The sequence below is a fragment of the Anomaloglossus baeobatrachus genome, chromosome 8 (genome assembly GCF_048569485.1).
Source record: "Anomaloglossus baeobatrachus isolate aAnoBae1 chromosome 8, aAnoBae1.hap1, whole genome shotgun sequence".
Taxonomy (NCBI): domain Eukaryota; kingdom Metazoa; phylum Chordata; class Amphibia; order Anura; family Aromobatidae; genus Anomaloglossus; species Anomaloglossus baeobatrachus.
This window is the reverse complement of record NC_134360.1, coordinates 232,565,815-232,583,382: the sequence shown is the minus strand read 5'-3', so window position 1 is coordinate 232,583,382 and position 17,568 is coordinate 232,565,815. Positions and strand designations below refer to the sequence as shown.

General features: G+C 45.9%; 1 protein-coding gene across 1 annotated transcript in view; it reads right to left on the bottom strand.

Moving 5' to 3' along the window:
- The window catches only part of JAK1 (Janus kinase 1), a 178,369-nt gene extending 176,388 nt beyond the window's left edge, over positions 1-1,981 (bottom strand). The window contains exon 1 of the mRNA XM_075320348.1: positions 1,897-1,981. The gene's annotated coding sequence lies outside the window, so the exon portion shown is untranslated. The remainder of the gene's footprint in view (positions 1-1,896) is intronic.
- Positions 1,982-17,568: the final 15,587 nt, after the last annotated feature.

Here is a 17,568-nt window from a genome sequence, read left to right as displayed (position 1 = left end):
CCCCTTAAAGGGAATCTGTCACTAGATTTTTAAAACCTAATCTGAGAGCAGCATAATGTAGGGGCAGAGATACTGAGTCCAGAGTGTGCCACTTACTGGGCTGCTTAGTGTAGTTTTGATAAAAATCATTCTTTAATCAGCAGGAGATTATCATTACAGGATTACTTGGTGTGATGCTGGTAGTCCAGCATATTCAAGAGCTCTGTATAACTGCTAGATCTGCAGCAGAGAAAACAATGGTTTTATGAAAATGACACCAAATAGCTCAGTAAGTGACACATCGCTGGAATCAGGGTCTCTGCCCCTATGTTATGCTGCTCTCAGGTCGGGAGCAAAAACCTGGTGTCATATTCTCTTTAATGAACCCTCTCTCCTCTATTTATCCCAACACACTTTCTCAGCCCAGGCACCCACCCATTATCTACCCACAAATAATGAAAAATATTGACACTATCTGCCAATTTCACAAGTTTCACTCCAGGTACGCAGCAACCACCCACCCATGTATGTGCTACAGCACCCGCTGCAAAGTCACCCACTACAACGTCTTGTTCCCACTGCCTCCTCCTGAGACCCCTCTGCAAGCTCCTGATACCACCACTCCCAACATCCACTGATAAACCAGTTATCACCACTCTCCCCTCAGTATGCACCCCCGACCCACTACAAACCTCAGTCTCCCCACCTCTCACTACTGCCCTCAGCCTCCTCCCTCTCCTCTCACTACTGCCCTCAGCCTCCCCACCTCTCACTACTGCCCTCAGCCTCCTCCTTCTCCTCTCACTACTGCCCTCAGCCTCCTCTCCTCACACTACTGCCCTCAGCCTCCTCTCCTCACACTACTGCCCTCAGCCTCCTCTCCTCACACTACTGCCCTCAGCCTCCTCTCCTCACACTACTGCCCTCAGCCTCCTCTCCTCACACTACTGCCCTCAGCCTCCTCTCCTCACACTACTGCCCTCAGCCTCCTCTCCTCACACTACTCCCCTCAGCCTCCTCTCCTCACACTACTCCCCTCAGCCTCCTCTCCTCACACTACTCCCCTCAGCCTCCTCTCCTCACACTACTCCCCTCAGCCTCCTCTCCTCACACTACTCCTCTCAGCCTCCTCTCCTCACACTACTCCTCTCAGCCTCCTCTCCTCACACTACTCCTCTCAGCCTCCTCTCCTCACACTACTCCCCTCAGCCTCCTCTCCTCACACTACTCCCCTCAGCCTCCTCTCCTCCCCTCAGCCTCCTCTCCTCCCCTCAGCCTCCTCTCCTCACACTACTCCCCTCAGCCTCCTCCTCACACTACTGCCCTCAGCCTCCTCTCCTCACACTACTGCCCTCAGCCTCCTCTCCTCACACTACTCCTCTCAGCCTCCTCTCCTCACACTACTCCCCTCAGCCTCCTCTCCTCACACTACTCCCCTCAGCCTCCTCTCCTCACACTACTGCCCTCAGCCTCCTCTCCTCACACTACTCCCCTCAGCCTCCTCTCCTCACACTACTCCCCTCAGCCTCCTCTCCTCACACTACTCCCCTCAGCCTCCTCTCCTCACACTACTCCCCTCAGCCTCCTCTCCTCAGCCTCCTCCTCACACTACTCCCCTCAGCCTCCTCTCCTCACACTACTCCCCTCAGCCTCCTCTCCTCACACTACTCCTCTCAGCCTCCTCTCCTCACACTACTCCCCTCAGCCTCCTCCTCAAACTACTCCCCTCAGCCTCCTCCTCACACTACTGCCCTCAGCCTCCTCTCCTCACACTACTGCCCTCAGCCTCCTCTCCTCACACTACTGCCCTCAGCCTCCTCTCCTCACACTACTGCCCTCAGCCTCCTCTCCTCACACTACTCTCCTCAGCCTCCTTTCCGCTCCTGTCACTACTTCTTTTAGCCTCCCTTCACTCACCGAGGGCTCTCCGTTCGGCTCCGGTCCTGGCTGTCGTCGGCTCCGTCAGTGCGCGCTCCCGCGTCTCCGCTTCCCGTCACTTCAGCGCCCGCGCGCATTGATGGCGCTGCGCATGCGCGGACGGCTCCGCCGGCAGCCTCTTAAGGTGGAACTGATAGTTGAATGGTGCGATCAAGATCTGTCCAACCCTATCGCTTGCTCGCCTCTTCCCAAACCCCTTCCGGACCCGGCAATTTACTTATTTCTTTTCTCTTTCGCTTATTGTTTTCTTTTTCCTCCTTCTCCAAAAGACATAACTTTTTAATTTTTCCATCAAAGCATCCATAGGGGGAAAAAAATGAAAACTTTTGTTTTTTGGGATGTTTTGAGCCCTGAGACTTTTTGTTTTATCTTCCATCAGCAGAGAGGTGTAAAGGTCGTCTTCTGCTCTATCGTCTTTCTTTAATTGACATCATTTTGGGGCACATACGATGATCTGATCACTTTTTATTATATTTTTGGAGGAGTGTAAATTCGGCGACAGAAAAACAGCAATTCTGGCATTTTTAATATTTTCTTATTAAGAATTTGTTTGTTTTTTTGTTTGTTTATGTATGCTGCGATATCAAATAAGGAATTTTTTTCTTTTTTTTCTCTTAAAAAATAACTAATTTTTGGAAGGGGAAAAGGGTGTAATTCAATTTTTTTTTTAATTTTTCTAAATATATTTTTAAATTATTTTTTTTTATTTTATTTTTTTACTATAATTTTTTTTTTTTTAGGTGATATGGCCGGTACTATATACAGAAGGACTTCAGTATGTGGCAGAAATGACTAAACTCCTTTGTATTGACCGGAGATGAGAGATGAAGGATCTCCGGGAAGGTGAAGACTTTGTATTGGACATTAACCCTATAATGACCAGGCAGCAGAGAGCAGACAGAAGGGTCGTTCTCTCCATACTAGGAGAGGGGGGGGGGGTTCTAATGTACAGAGACCCATGAAGGAAAGCTCCGTGCTGCGCCTCCTTGTACACGATGAGCGTGCATCACTCTCATTACCAGTAATGGGCTCTTGTCGTTCCTCCTTTCTTACAGTATTATGGATTTCCCAGATGTAATAAAAGGTCGACACTTCTTCCCGGACTACAGTCCCAATCATGTAATCTTACTGAATGTTGTTCTAAAATGGTTTCTGAGTGCTGATGATGTATCTAAGCCTCTATCGTGTAAAGCGCAGTCTGCAGAACTGGTGTATCGAAGCCTATTCCCAATGAGTATAAACAGCGGATATAAAAAGTCTACACACTCCTGATAAAATGTCAGGTTTTTGGTATGTAAAAGAAAAAAACTGAACTTTTTCAAGATCTAATGTCGCCCATCATCTGTACAAATACAGTAAGAGAAAAATCATTTTTACTGGAAAATAAACTAAAATGATATGGTTGCATAAGTATGAACACCCTCTTGTAATTGCGGATGTTGTTTTGTTTAGAATTAGCACATTTTTACATTTACTCTCATGTTACATAGTAGTCAGTGCGCAACCGCCATCATTTGCAGCGATTATGACAGAAAGTATTGTGGTTCTAGAAGGATTTTCCTGACTTTTTCTGGTTTGTAAACAGCTGACAACACAGCAAAGGGATCTCATTGTTAAATGTTATCAGGCAGGAGAAGCTCACAAAAATTTACAAGGCATTAGATCTACCGTGGAACACTGTGAAGACATCATCAAGAAGTGGCTTAAATTTCCCACAACACTGATATTACCTAGAATGTGACATCTCTAAAATATTAATTAAAAAACTGTTACTTTCAAGATGCCGACAACATTAAAGGAGCTGCAGGAATGTCTGGCTAGTGCTGATTGTGTACTGTATTTGACAACAATTTACAGTATCCTTCATAAGTCCATGGGGGAGTGGGAGGACCTAGCGTCACCTGTTACAGGTGCTCAGGGGGAAAAAACAGAGAAAAGAGAAATAACCCCGGCACACTGTTGTGTTTCCCCAAATAAAGTCCATGAAAAATTGAATAGAAAAAGTCTTGGTATTTATTCCAATTTTTATTTGCAGAAGAAGGGAATTTTGTACAATTTGCAGAGAGTCAGCCTAAAAACGTTTCGGCCTAATCTCGGTCTTCATCTGGTCGGACAGACTGACTAGAAGAATCCATAAACATAAACATAGAAACATAAAAAATACATCAGTAGAGAATAATAAAATCAATGCCTGCACAAATTGTATACAGTGACAATTCGCGTTTATACTCAATGGGAAGGGAGGAGAAGAAGCAATAGTGAACTAATGGATCAGTGGTGTGAGCCGGTGTGAGCCGGTGGGACGGGGGGGGGAATTGATACATGGAGGTAAGGGCATAAGTGCCGAGGTGACATGGAAAAAAGGGGGGGCTCATCAGATGAAGGCCGAGATTAGGCCGAAATGTTTTTAGGCGGACTCTCTGCAAATTGTACAACAATTCCCTTCTTCTGCAAATAAAAATTGGAATAAATACCAAGACTTTTTCTATTCAATTTTTCTTGGACTTTATTTGGGGAAACACAACAGTGTGCCGGGGTTATTTCTCTTTTCTTTCCTTTATAAGTCCGGCTTGTGGGGTGAAGTGGTAAGAGGGAAACCTTTTCTTAAAAAGAAAAAATCCAAGCCTGGATACATTTTGCATAAACTTTCAAGTCTGTGAAACGCATGTGAAAAAAGTGTTATGTCTGATAAGACTGAGGAAGAACTTTTTGGAAATAACTTCAAAAAGTGTTTGGCACAAAGAGAACACTGCGTGTCAGCACAAGAATCCTATACCTACAGTGAGTCATGGTGGTGGCAGCCTAATCCTTTGGGGCTGTGTTTCAATAGCTGGAACTGAGTCTTTAGGCAAGGTGGACTGGATTATGACCAGTTCCAAATATCAGTCAAGTTTGCAATTAAACCTTCAGGTCTCTGCTAAAAAGACAAGATGAATTTCACTCTTCATCATGAAAACAATCCTAAGTGACCTCCAAATCAAGAAATGAATGGATTTACCAGAAAAAAAGATGAATGTTTTAGAACTGCCCAGACCAAAATCCAATAGAAAATCTATGGTGACCTCAAGAGGGCAGTGTAGACAGGAAAACCCCCACAATATGACAGATATGAAGCTACTTTAAGGAAGAGGGGTCAAAGATCGCCAATTCTAGGTGTACGGCGACATAGACACCGATCCAAACATTTGAAAAACTGTTTCTTTGGCTTGCACAAAAAATGAACGCTGCAGCCGCTCAGCGGCCTCTGATTAGCTGCAGCGCTTGTGTGACACCCCTGCTAGATCTTGATGCCAGGGAACTGGCAAAGACGTAACATAATGTGAAAAAGATGCAACAATCGTGGAGGGGAGTAACTTTTTGAGTTTTTTCTTCACCTCCATCCCTGGGCTCATTATTAAGAGATTGTTCAATGGTGGACATCCCCTGCAACCTTATTGCTCAATGTATTACGCCGGTATATAGTGGCATTGAAAAGTTTGTGCACCCCAGGTCAAAATTACTGTAAGGGTATGTGCGCACGTTGCTTTTTACCTGCTTTTTACCTGCTTTTTTGCTGCTTTTTCTTCTGCGCTGTTTAATGCCAAAATTGATGTGTTCTTCTATTCAAGCAAAGTCTATGGGAATTTGGGTTTCTTGTTCACACTATGTTGTTCAAAATGCTGCCTTTTTGAGGCAGAACTTTGATCAAAAACTCAGCTTTGCAGTGCAAAACCCAAATGGCAAAAACAATTGACATGTTGCTTCTTTGAAAAGCTGAGTTTTTGACCAAAGTTCTGCCTCAAAAAGGCAGCATTTTGAACAACATAGTGTGAACAAGAAACCCAAATTCCCATAGACTTTGCTTGAATAGAAGAACACATCCATTTTGGCATTAAACAGCGCAGAAGAAAAAGCAGCAAAAAAGCAGGTAAAAAGCAGGTAAAAAGCAACGTGCGCACATACCCTTAGTGTGAAAAGTTAAGTTGAAAATGAAATGATCTCTAAAAGGCGTAAAGTAAAATTTTTTCAGTTGGGGGGGGGGATTCATCTTTTACATTTTAAAGGGTACAAAAAGTATAATGGACCAATGCAAAAGTATGGACACCCTTGCAGATTTGGGTGCTCAGATAGCTTTGACTAAGGTTTCAGACCTTAATTATCCTGTTAGGGTTATGGCTTGTTCACTATCATCAGGTAATGGATATTTCACAGCTTTATAAAAACCCAGCCTCCTCTAACTTTGTGCCAAAAAAAAACAAGCAGCCATGGGTTCTGCTAAGCTGCTGCCTAGCACTCTGAAAATAAAAATGGTGGAGGCCCACAAAGTAGGAGAAGGCTATAAGAAGATAATAAAGTGTTTTCAAGTTGTTATCCTCAGTTCTAAGGCTGTGTGCGCACTTAGCGTTTCCGCAGCGTTTTGAACTGCAGCGTTTTAATGCCAAAAGGCATGAGTTTTGATTTTCAAGCAAAGTCTATTTTGCGCACAATGCTGTTAAAAACGCAGCGTTTTAGTTGCTGAAAATTTGGCAAAAAAATCAGCGTTTAAAGAAGCAGCTTGTCAATTGTTTTTGCCATTTTGGCAGCGTTTTGCTAACATTGGAGTCAATGAGAAATTTCAAAACGCATTCTTCTTCAAAATTCTAGCGTTTTACATGCTTTTTTGATGCAGAAAGCATGTTTTTTGGACCAAATAAATGCATGTGTTTTTGACAAAATATTAAGGGCATGATATGTCCCTTTACACACACACATAGTCCGACAATTAAATTTATGAAAATCAAGAAATTAACATTATTTTATGCATAAATATTAGCAAACAGTTAGCATTTTAATAAAATAAGCCATTTTGTGTATGATTTTAATCATGATATTTGTTATAATTTTTTTCCTTTTTTTTCATAGTGTTTGTATGTTTAAACTTTATTTAGTAGTGTATTTGTAGTCAAAACGCATCTGATTTTAAGCAGTGAAAAAGCATGTAAAACATGGTAAAAAAAAGCGGCTAAAACGCGGTAAAAACGCAAGCGTATTTATAGCGTTTTTGTGGTCAAAACCAAAATTGACAAAGACCATTTCTGCCAGAGGATGCGTTTAGAACTGCAACTACCTCAACGCAAAGTGCGCACATAGCCTAAATGTAATTAACAAATGGCAGTTACCAGGAACAGTGGAGATCAAGATAAGATATGGAAGAACAAGCAACAGTTCTGTGAGTTGTTCCTAGGATTGTTAAGGCCCCGTCACACTAAGCAACATCGCTGCTAACGAACAACTTTTGTGACGTTGCTAGCGATGTTGCTGTGTGTGACATCCAGCAACAACCTGGCCCCTGCTGTGAGGTCGTTGGTTGTTGCTGAATGTCCTGGGCCATTTTTTAGTTGTTGCTGTCCCGCTGTGAAGCACAGATCTGTAACGTCTGGGTGGTGGAACCTCTGGACCGTACACCGGTTTCTCTTGAGGAGGCAGCCAGGCAGGTCACCCCGCCAGAGGGTCTGGGTGCACGGCAGCCGAAGCACTATTGGTAGCCGGACAGTCCGTAGGGGAGCAGGAAAGATGGACGGAGTTCTGGACGGTGGTCCGGGTGACGAGGCTCAGAGTCCGAGGCCAGGTGGTAAGGTCAGGCGGGATCCGGAACTTGCTGAGCGATGGAACGGGTCACCAAACGGAGCCAGGGACTGGAGACGGGCGGAGCTGCAGAGATGGTGGAACATCCGCCGAAGTCACCGTCAGGGTACGGGAATGAGCGTGGTTCGGAGCGGCTGGCATGGCAGGACAGGCTCTACGAGACAGGACAGGGTTAATGCAGGCAAAGCACAAGGCAAAGCAATAGGGGACCTGAACACTAGCTTGCTAAACACGTAGAACAGGCCCCGCCCACCAGGAAAGTGATTCTTAATATACCCTGTACCTGTCTATGCAATTTCCTGTTTCTAGGTGCTGGCCCTTTAAGAGAGGGTCAATGACCGCGCGCGCGCCCTAATGCGCATGCGCGAGGCCCGGGTGCCAGAAGCCAGAGGAGGGAGCGGTGAGTAGGAAGCAGGAGAGCCGGGCTGAGGCAGAGATGCCGACGGGCGCCGGGAGCGGGGACCGGGCTGCCTGGGGACCGCAGGCGATGGAGCAGGAAGGCTGTGGAGCGGGGGACCGGGAAGCCTGGCACGGGAGCGGCGGAGCGCGACCTGAAAGCGGGGAAGCGTGGCAGGGGAGCCGGTAAGCAAGGTAGAGGGGCCGGGGAGCATGGCAGGGGAGCCGGGGAGCCTAGCAGGGGAGCCGGGGAGCGTGACAAGATCGCTGTGTGTGACAGCGAGACAGCAACAACTAAATGTGCAGGCAGCAGGAGCCGGCTTCTGCGGAGGCTGGTAACCAATGTAAACATCGGGTAACCAAGAAGCCCTGTCCTTGGTTACCCGGTATTTACCTTTGTTACCAGCCTCCGCCGCTCTCACTGTCAGTGCCGGCTCCTGCTCTGTGCACATGTAGCTGCAGGACACATCGGGTTAATTAACCCGATGAGTGCTGTAGCTAGGAGAGCAGGGAGCCAGCGCTAAGCATTGTGCGCTGCTCCCTGCTCTGTGCACATGTAGCTGCAGGACACATCGGGTTAATTAACCCGATGTGTGCTGTAACTAGGAGAGCAGGGAGCCAGCGCTCAGTGTGCGCTGCTCCCTGCTCTCTGCACGTGTAGCTCCGTGCACTGGTAACCAAGGTAAATATCGGGTTGGTTACCCGATATTTACCTTAGTTACCAAGCGCAGCATCTTCCACGCGGCGCTGGGGGCTGGTCACTGGTTGCTGGTGAGCTCACCAGCAACTCGTGTAGCGACGCTCCAGCGATCCCTGCCAGGTCAGGTTGCTGGTGGGATCGCTGGAGCGTCGCAGTGTGACATCTCACCAGCAACCTCCTAGCAACTTACCAGCGATCCCTATCGTTGTTGGGATCGCTGGTAAGTTGCTTAGTGTGACTGGACCTTTAGAGAGGTAAATCAGAACCCCTGCTTGACTGCAAAAGACCTTCAGGAAGATTTAGCAGACTCTCGAGTACAGTACATTGTTCTACTGTTCAGAGACACCGGCACAAATATGGAGTTCATGGAAGAGTCATCAGACGAAAACCTCTCCTGCATCCTCACCATAAAATTCAGCATCAGAAGTCTGCGAAAGAACATCTAAATAAGCCTGAAGCATTTTGTAAGCATGTCCTGTAGATCAAGAGGGTCACAATGATCAAAGGTATGTGTGGAGAAAAAGGGCACAGAATTTTAGTATAAGAACAGATCGCCAACCATTAACCCCCTCACCGACATTGGACATACAGGGTATATTTTGGCTATCAGTGCCTTATGACCAAAGACATACCCACAACGTCCTGACGATTGGGGGGCACAGGCGCTGTACCTCCTTGATTGCCTCCAGGAGCTCAGCTTATCTGACAGCCGAGCCCCGGCTATGATAGCCAGGGACAGTCCCTGGGCTGTTTAACCCCCTAAATGCCACTATCAATATTGATTGCAGCATTTAGGGCTTTAGAAGATGGATTGCGCTTCCTCTCACCATCCTATCAGTGCACCCACAACGTAAATCGCAAGAGCCCAATCGTCGCCAGATTGACTCAAGGTCATCATGACAACCTCAGGGTCACCAAGCTATGGAAAGCCTCAGGGAGCAAGCCAGGAGAAAAAAAAATGATGTGGCCCAAAATGGCACCAATAAAAACAACTCATCCAAAAAAAAAAAACAAAAACAAGTGTGACACTCCTGTTTGATGGTGATGCCAGGGGACTGGCAAGTGCGTAACACAATATTTAAGAGATACAGCAGCAGAATAGCTTTTTTGGAGGTTTTTAGTTTGTATATTATTATTATTTATTATTATTATTTATTTATATAGCACCATTAGTTCCATGGTGCTGTACATGAGAAGGGGGTTACATACAAAATACATATACAAGTTACAGTAGACAGACTAGTACAGAGGGAAGAGGGCCCTGCCCTTGCGGGCTTACATTCTATAGGATTATGGGGAGGAGACAGTAGGTGGGGTGTAGATGGGGCGGTAGCTCCGCACGGTGGTGGGGCGGCAGCTCCGCACGGTGGTGGGGCGGCAGCTCCGCACGGTGGTGGGGCGGCAGCTCCGCACGGTGGTGGGGGGGTGGTGGTATGTTCTCCCCGTAGTTGTGTGGGTTTCCTCCGCGTACTTTGGTTTCCTCCCACACTCGAAAGACATACTGATAGGGAATTTAGACTGTGAGCCCCGATGGGGACAGTGATGCTGATGTATGTAAAGCACTATGGAATTATTAGCGCTATACAGGTGAATAAATATTTTTATTCTCTAAAATTCAAATTGCGTTACTTCCCTTTCAAGCCCTGCCGTGCGCCCAAACAGTAGTTTTCCACCACACATGGGGTATCTGTGTACTCAGGAGAAATTGCACAACAAATTGTATGATCCATTTTCTCTTGTTATCCTTGTGAAAATGCAAAATTTGGGGCTTAAGTAACATTTTTGTGGGGAAAAAAAATAACATTTTTCATTTTTTTCCTTCCACATTGCTTTAATTCCTGTGGCCCACCTAAAGGGTTAATAAACTTCCTGGATGTGGTTTTGAGCAGCTTTAGGGGTGCAGTTTTTAGAAGGGTGTCACTTTTGGGTATTTCTGTCACCTTGGCCTCTCACAATCACTTCAAATGTGATGTAATCCCTAAAAAAATGATTTTGTAAATTTTGTTGGAAAAATGAGAAAATTGTTGATAAACTTTGAACCCTTATAACTTTCTAACAAAAAATAAATAAATATATTTCAAAAATTGTGCTGATGTTAAGTAGAGATGTGCAAAATGTTATTTATTAACTGGAGAATATAAGGTGCGTATCTGCGCCCTAACCACCACATAGAGAGCACGTGGATGCTGCAAGCAAACAAGGAAAAATAACCGCTGTGCAGATGGCTCTCCTGATGGGGTCAGGCACAAAACAAATGAATTAAACAGTGGAGAACCTTAGAGAGGTGTATAAAAGTAAACACATACAGTGCCTTGCAAAAGTATTCGGCCCCCTTGAATTTTTCAACCTTTTCCCACATTTCAGGCTTCAAACGAAAAGATAAAAATGTTAATGTTCTGGTGAAGAATCAACAACAAGTGGACACAATTGTGAAGTTGAACGATATTTATTGCTTATTTTAAACTTTTTAACAAAATAAATAACTGAAAATTGGGGCGTGCAATATTATTCGTCCCCTTTAACTTAATACTTTGTAGTGCCACCTTTTGCTGCGATTACAGCTGCAGTCGCTCGGGGTATGTGTCTATCAGTTTTTCACATCGAGAGACTGAAATTCTTGCCCATTCTTCCTTTGCAAACAGCTGGAGCTGAGTGAGGTTGGATGGAGGCGTTTGTGAACAGCAGTTTTCAGCTCTTTCCACAGATTCTCGATTAGATTCAGGTCTGGACTGTGACTTGGCCATTCTAAAGGGTGCTTTACACGCTGCAACATCGCTAGCGATAGATAGCGATGTCGTGCGTGATAGCACCCGCCCCTGTCGTTCGTGTGACATTTTGAGATCGCTGCCGTAGTGAACATTATCGCTACGGCAGCGTCACACGCACATACCTTTTCAGCGACGTCTCTGTGACCGAACAATCCCTCCTTCAAGGGGGAGGTGCGTTCGGCGTCATAGCGACGTCACTGCAGCTTCACTAAGCGGCCGCCCAATATCAGAGGAGGGGCGGAGATGAGCTGCTGGAACATGCCGCCCACCTCCTTCCTTCCGCATTGCCGGTGGACGCAGGTAAGGAGATGTTCGTCGTTCCTGCGGAGTCACACATAGCGATGTGTGATGCCGCAGGAACGACGATCAACCAGCGGCATGCACCACCAACGATATTATGAAAAGGAGCGACGTGTCAATGATCAACGATTTTTGACGCTTTTGCGATCCTTGATAACCACTCCTTGGTGTCACACGCTGTGATGTCGCTAACTGCGCTGGATGTGCGTCACTAACGACGTGACCCGGACGATATATCATTAGCAATGTCGCAGGGTGTAAAGCACCCTTAACACCTGGACACATTTATTTGTGAACCATTCCATTGTAGATTTTGCTTTATGTTTGGGATCATTGTCTTGTTGAAAGAAAAATCTCGGTCCCAGTCTCAGGTCTTTTTCAGACTCCAACAGGTTTTCTTCAAGAATGGTCCTGTATTTGGCTCCATCCATCTTCCCATCAATTTCCCATCCATCTTCCCTGTCCTTGCTGAAAAAAGCAGGCCCAAACCATGATGCTGCCACCACCATGTTTGACAGTGGGGATGGTGTGTTCAGGGTGATGAGCTGTGTTGCTTTTACGCCAAACATATCATTTGGCATTGTGCCCAAAAAGTTAGATTTTGGTTTAATCTGACCAGAGCACCTTCTTCCACATGTTTGGTGTATCCCAAGTGGCTTGTGGCAAACTTTAAACAACACTTTTTATGGATATCTTTGAGAAATGGCTTTCTTCTTGCTACTCTTCCATAAAGTCCAGATTTGTGCAGTGTACGACTGATTGTTGTCCTATGGACAGACTATCCTACCTCAGCTGTAGATCTCTGCAGTTCATCCAGAGTGATCATGGGCCTCTTGGCTGCATCTCTGATCAGTCTTCTCCTTGTTTGAGATGAAAGTTTGGATGGACGGCCGGGTCTTGGTAGATTTGCAGTGGTATGCTACTCCTTCCATTTCAATATGATCGCTTGCACAGTGCTCCTTGGAATGTTTAAAGTTTTGGAAATTTTTTTGTAACTAAATCCGGCTTTAAACTTCTCCACAACAGTATCACGGACCTGCCTGTTGTGTTCCTTGGTCTTCATGATGCTCTCTGTGCTTTATACAGAACACTGAGACTATCACAGAGCAGGTGCATTTATACGGAGACTTGATTACACACAGGGGGCTTATATTTATCATCATCAGTCATTTAGGACAAGATTGGATCATTCAGAGATCCTCAATGAACTTCTGGAGTGAGTTTGCTGCACTGAAAGTAAAGGGGATGAATAATATTGCACGCCCCAATTTTTCAGTTATTTATTTTTTTAAAAAGTTTAAAAGAAGCAATAAATTTCGTTCAACTTCACAATTGTGTCCACTTGTTGTTGATTCTTCACCATAACATTAAAATTGTTATCTTTATGTTTGAAGCCTGAAATGTGGGAAAAGGTTGAAAAATTCAAGGGGGTCGAAAACTTTCGCAAGGCACTGTATTTCTCACCCAAGGGACCACTCACTGTGACCATACGTAACTGGGGATACAAATCAAGAGGGCTCCATATTAAGGCTGGTTGCAAATCGTTCACTTGCAGGAATATAATTCCAGAACTGTGTCCAAGTGATCTCCAGTTACGTAGTGCTCAGGATAAAGTAGATCTATTTAAACTTGCACCATCTTCGGTATGTCTCCTCGAAGCGGGGTACTGTGAGGGTCTATACCAACACAGTAGAGGGATCCCCCGGTCTGCTGGGTGCGATGCTGCTGCTGGACACTTCGGCTGTCGGCGTCCCAAACACAGCGAGTCACCCGACACAGAATGCGCAGAAGAAACAAGTAGTTTCGAAATGCGTCGGATTGGCTATTGGAGGCCGCCGTACTCAGTAGTGGCGTCACCCCTCCTGCTTCTGCGTGTTCTGTGTCGGGTGCCTTGCTGTGTTTGGGACGCCGATGGCCGAGGCGTCCAGCAGCAGCATCGAGCCCAGCAGACCGGGGATCGCTCTACTGTGTTGGGATAGACCCTCACAGTACCCCCACACGAGGAGCCATACCCAGGTTGGTGCCAGTGCAAGCAGATCTACTTTATTCTGAGCACTCCGTAACTGGAGATCACTTGGACACAGTTCTGGAATTGTATTCCTGCAAGTGAACGATTTGCAACCAGCCTTAATATGGCGCCATCCTGATTTGTACCTTCGGTTACATATGGTCACAGTGAGTGTTCCCTTGACTGAGAAATATATGCAGTTTTTTTATTAACTATTCTGTATGACATAACGCTCTGGTTTAAGGGCACACAATTTCAAAGTTTGAAAATGCAAAATTTTCAAAATTGTAGCTAAATTTCTGATATTTTTCACGAATAAATATAAAAATATCGTCCTAAATTTACCCCTATCATGAAGGACAATATGTCACACAAAAACCAAACACACAAATGTCAGAATCACTGGGATCCATTGAAGTGTTCTAGAGTTATAATAACATATCATAAAGTGACACTGGTCAGAACTGAAAATAAATTGCCCCGCAATTAAAGGGAAAACCAGGTTCGGGAACCCTTCTTGGGTTTAAGCATTGGGGGGATCAATCATAGTTTGGGGTTGTGTTGCAGCCAAAGGTACGGGGAACATTTCATAGGTAGAGAGAAGAATGGATTCAATGAAATTTCAACAAATTCTTGATGCAAATATAACACCATCTGTAAAAAAAAACTGAAGTTGAAAACAGGACAAAACAGGATAGCTTCTACAAATGGATAATAGTCCTAAACACACGTCAAAATCCACAAGAGACCTCAAAAGGCACAAGCTGAAGATTTTACAATGGCCCTGACAGTCCCCTGATCTGTACATCATTGAAAATCTGTTACTAGACCTCAAAAGAGCATAGCATGCAAGACGAGCCAGGAATTGTACAGAACTGGAAGATGTCTCCAAGGAAGAGCAGTGCATGCAAGAAGAGCCATGAATCTCACAGAACTGGAAGACGTTGCCAAAGAAGAGCAGTGCATGCAAGAAGAGCCATGAATCTCACAGAACTTGAAGATGTTGCCAAAGAAGAGCAGTGCAAGCAAGAAGAGCCATGAATCTCACAGAACTGGAAGACGTTGCCAAAGAAGAGCAGTGCATGCAAGAAGAGCCATGAATCTCACAGAACTGGAAGACGTTGCCAAAGAAGAGCAGTGCAAGCAGCCAGGAATCGCACAGACTGGAAAATGACTCAAAGGAAGATCAGTGCATTCAAGACAAACCAGAAATTTCACAGAACTGGAAGACGTCTCCAAGGAAGAATGAATGAAAATCCCTCAAATAAGAATTGAAAGACTCTTGGCTACTCCAAAATGCGTTTACAAGCTGTGATACTTGCCAAAGGGGGTGCTATAGGCACTACCCATACAGGGTGCACAAACTTTAACATCAGCCCCTTTTCTTTCTTTGTTAATTTTAAAATGTAAAAGATTATTTGTTTTTATGAAATACAAGGGAAATGTATTATCTTTAACTTTATGCCTTTTAAAGATAATTTAATCTTTAACTTTCATAACTGTTCACAATAACAGTAATAGTGACCAGGGGTGCCCAGACTTTTGCATGCTACTGTAGTTTACAACATCCTCTAATCTGACACACATGGAACTGTACCTGCAGAAAACAGGTAAAATCTGCAGCAACTACAGTTAAGCCAAGTGGAGATTTGACATCGACATGGGCATTATCCGTGTACCGTGACATCACCATGTATATTATCTACTACCGTGTTTCCCCGAAAGTAGGACCCCCCCGAAAGTAAGGCAGGGTGGGGGTTTCGGGGGGGTCCGCCAATGTAGGGCACCCCCCGATTGTAAGGCAGGGTAGCGGGGGGGGGCCGGGGAATGTAAGGCCGCCTATGGGTGGGGGTCCCTGGGGAAAGTACAGGAACTTACCGCTGTTCCCTCGCTCCATCCAGGCCTTCTCCAGTCTCGTGCCACCCGTGGTCCGCCTCCGGTGAATGGCCCCCGCAAGGCTCCCTGCTGGCCATCAGCTCGAGCTGTGATTGGCCAGTCAGCCGGCTCGCAGCTGATTGGCCCTCAGCTCGAGCTGCGATTGGCCAGTCAGCCGGCTCGCAGCTGATTGGCCGAATCAGCCGGCTCGCAGCTGATTGGCCGAAATCAGCCGCGACGTCACCGCCTGCAGGCTTGCTCCGATTGGTCCAGCGTCCCCGGAATCCGAATCGTCAGCCCGGCACAAGTAACGGTAAGTTCCGAAACTGTGTGTGTGTGTGTGTGTGTGTGTGTGTGTGTGTGTGTGTGTGTGTGTGTGTGTGTGTGTGTGTGTGTGTGTGTGTGTACGGTATGTGTACGGTATGTGTATGGGTGCTGTATGGGGCTGTATGTGTCAGTGTGTGTGTGTGTACGGTACCGGTACGATATGTGTGGGTGCCGTGTGGGGCTGTACCGGTACCGTATGTGTCAGTGTGTGTGGTGGCAGAGTGGGGGGCAGAACCACTGTATGGGGAGGCTGCAGGGGGGAGGATGGGGTGGATGCCTGATCCCAAACAATGGGGAGGCTGCAGGGGGGAGGAAGGGGTGGATGGCTGATCCCAAACAATGGGGAGGCTGCAGGGGGGAGGAAGGGGTGGATGGCTGATCCCAAACAATGGGGAGGCTGCAGGGGGGAGGAAGGGGTGGATGCCTGATCCCAAACAATGGGGAGGCTGCAGGGGGGAGGAAGGGGTGGATGCCTGATCCCAAACAATGGGGAGGCTGCAGGGGGGAGGATTGTCATTTTTTTTCCAATGTAAGGCCTCCCCCGAAAGTAAGGCAGGGTGGGACTTTTGGGGGTAAAATTAATGTAAGACAGGGCCTTACTTTCGGGGAAACACGGTAGCTGTACTACCCGGCTTCGCCCGGGTTAATAACTGCTGTTGACAAAATAGAATGTATTAACAAAAATGTATTCTGCACACAAAAAACACAAAACAAATAGATAGAAATGTAATTATTAAAAGGCAAAAACTAAGCTAATAGAAGCATTTCACAGCATATATTTAAACACCACAGATATTCCACACACATTTAACATCCTATGACCTCACACATACTGAGAATGTCCTTTGTTGCCTATATTAACCAATCAGAGCTCAGATTAATTAACTGTAGCAAAATAGAAGCTAAGCTGTGATTGGTTGCTATTTGCAGCCTGATAAATCTCCAGGCAACATAAAGCCCCCCCCCCCCCGACAGTATATATTAGCTCACACGTACACATATAGACAGGTCATGTGACTGACAGCTGCCGTATTTCCTATGTGGTACATTTGTTGTGCTTGTAGTTTGGCTGCTTATTAATCAGATTTTTATTTGTGAAGGATAATACCAGACTTGTGTGTGTTTAGGGCGATTATGTGGTGAGGTTGGTGTATGTGTGGTGAAATGTGTGCTGAGGGTGTGTGTTCAAGTACGTGGTAGTGTGTGGTGCATTTTGTGTGTGTGTTCATATCCCAGAGTGTGGTGAGTATCCCATGCCGGGGCCCCACCTTATCAACTGGACGGTATATACTCTTTGGCGCCATCGCTCTCATTCTTTAAGTCCCCCTTGTTCACATCTGGAGCTGTCAATTTGCCCCCAACACTTTTCGTTTCACTTTTTCCCAATTATGTAGATAGGGGCAAAATTGATTGGTAAATTGGAATGCGCGGGGTTAAAATTTCACCTCACAACATAGCACCCGGCGCTGCCCGGGATAGTAACTGTCTCTCTGTTTCTCTCCCATTCTCTGTCTGTCTACGCCTCTGTATATACCTCTCTGTCTCTCTCTCTCTCTCTGTCTGTCTCTTTCCCTGTCTCAATCTCTTTCCCTGTCTCTTTCCCTGTCTGTCACTTTCCCTCTCTTTCCCTGTCTGTCTCTTTCCCTGTAAGTCTGTCTCTTTGTCTGTGTCTG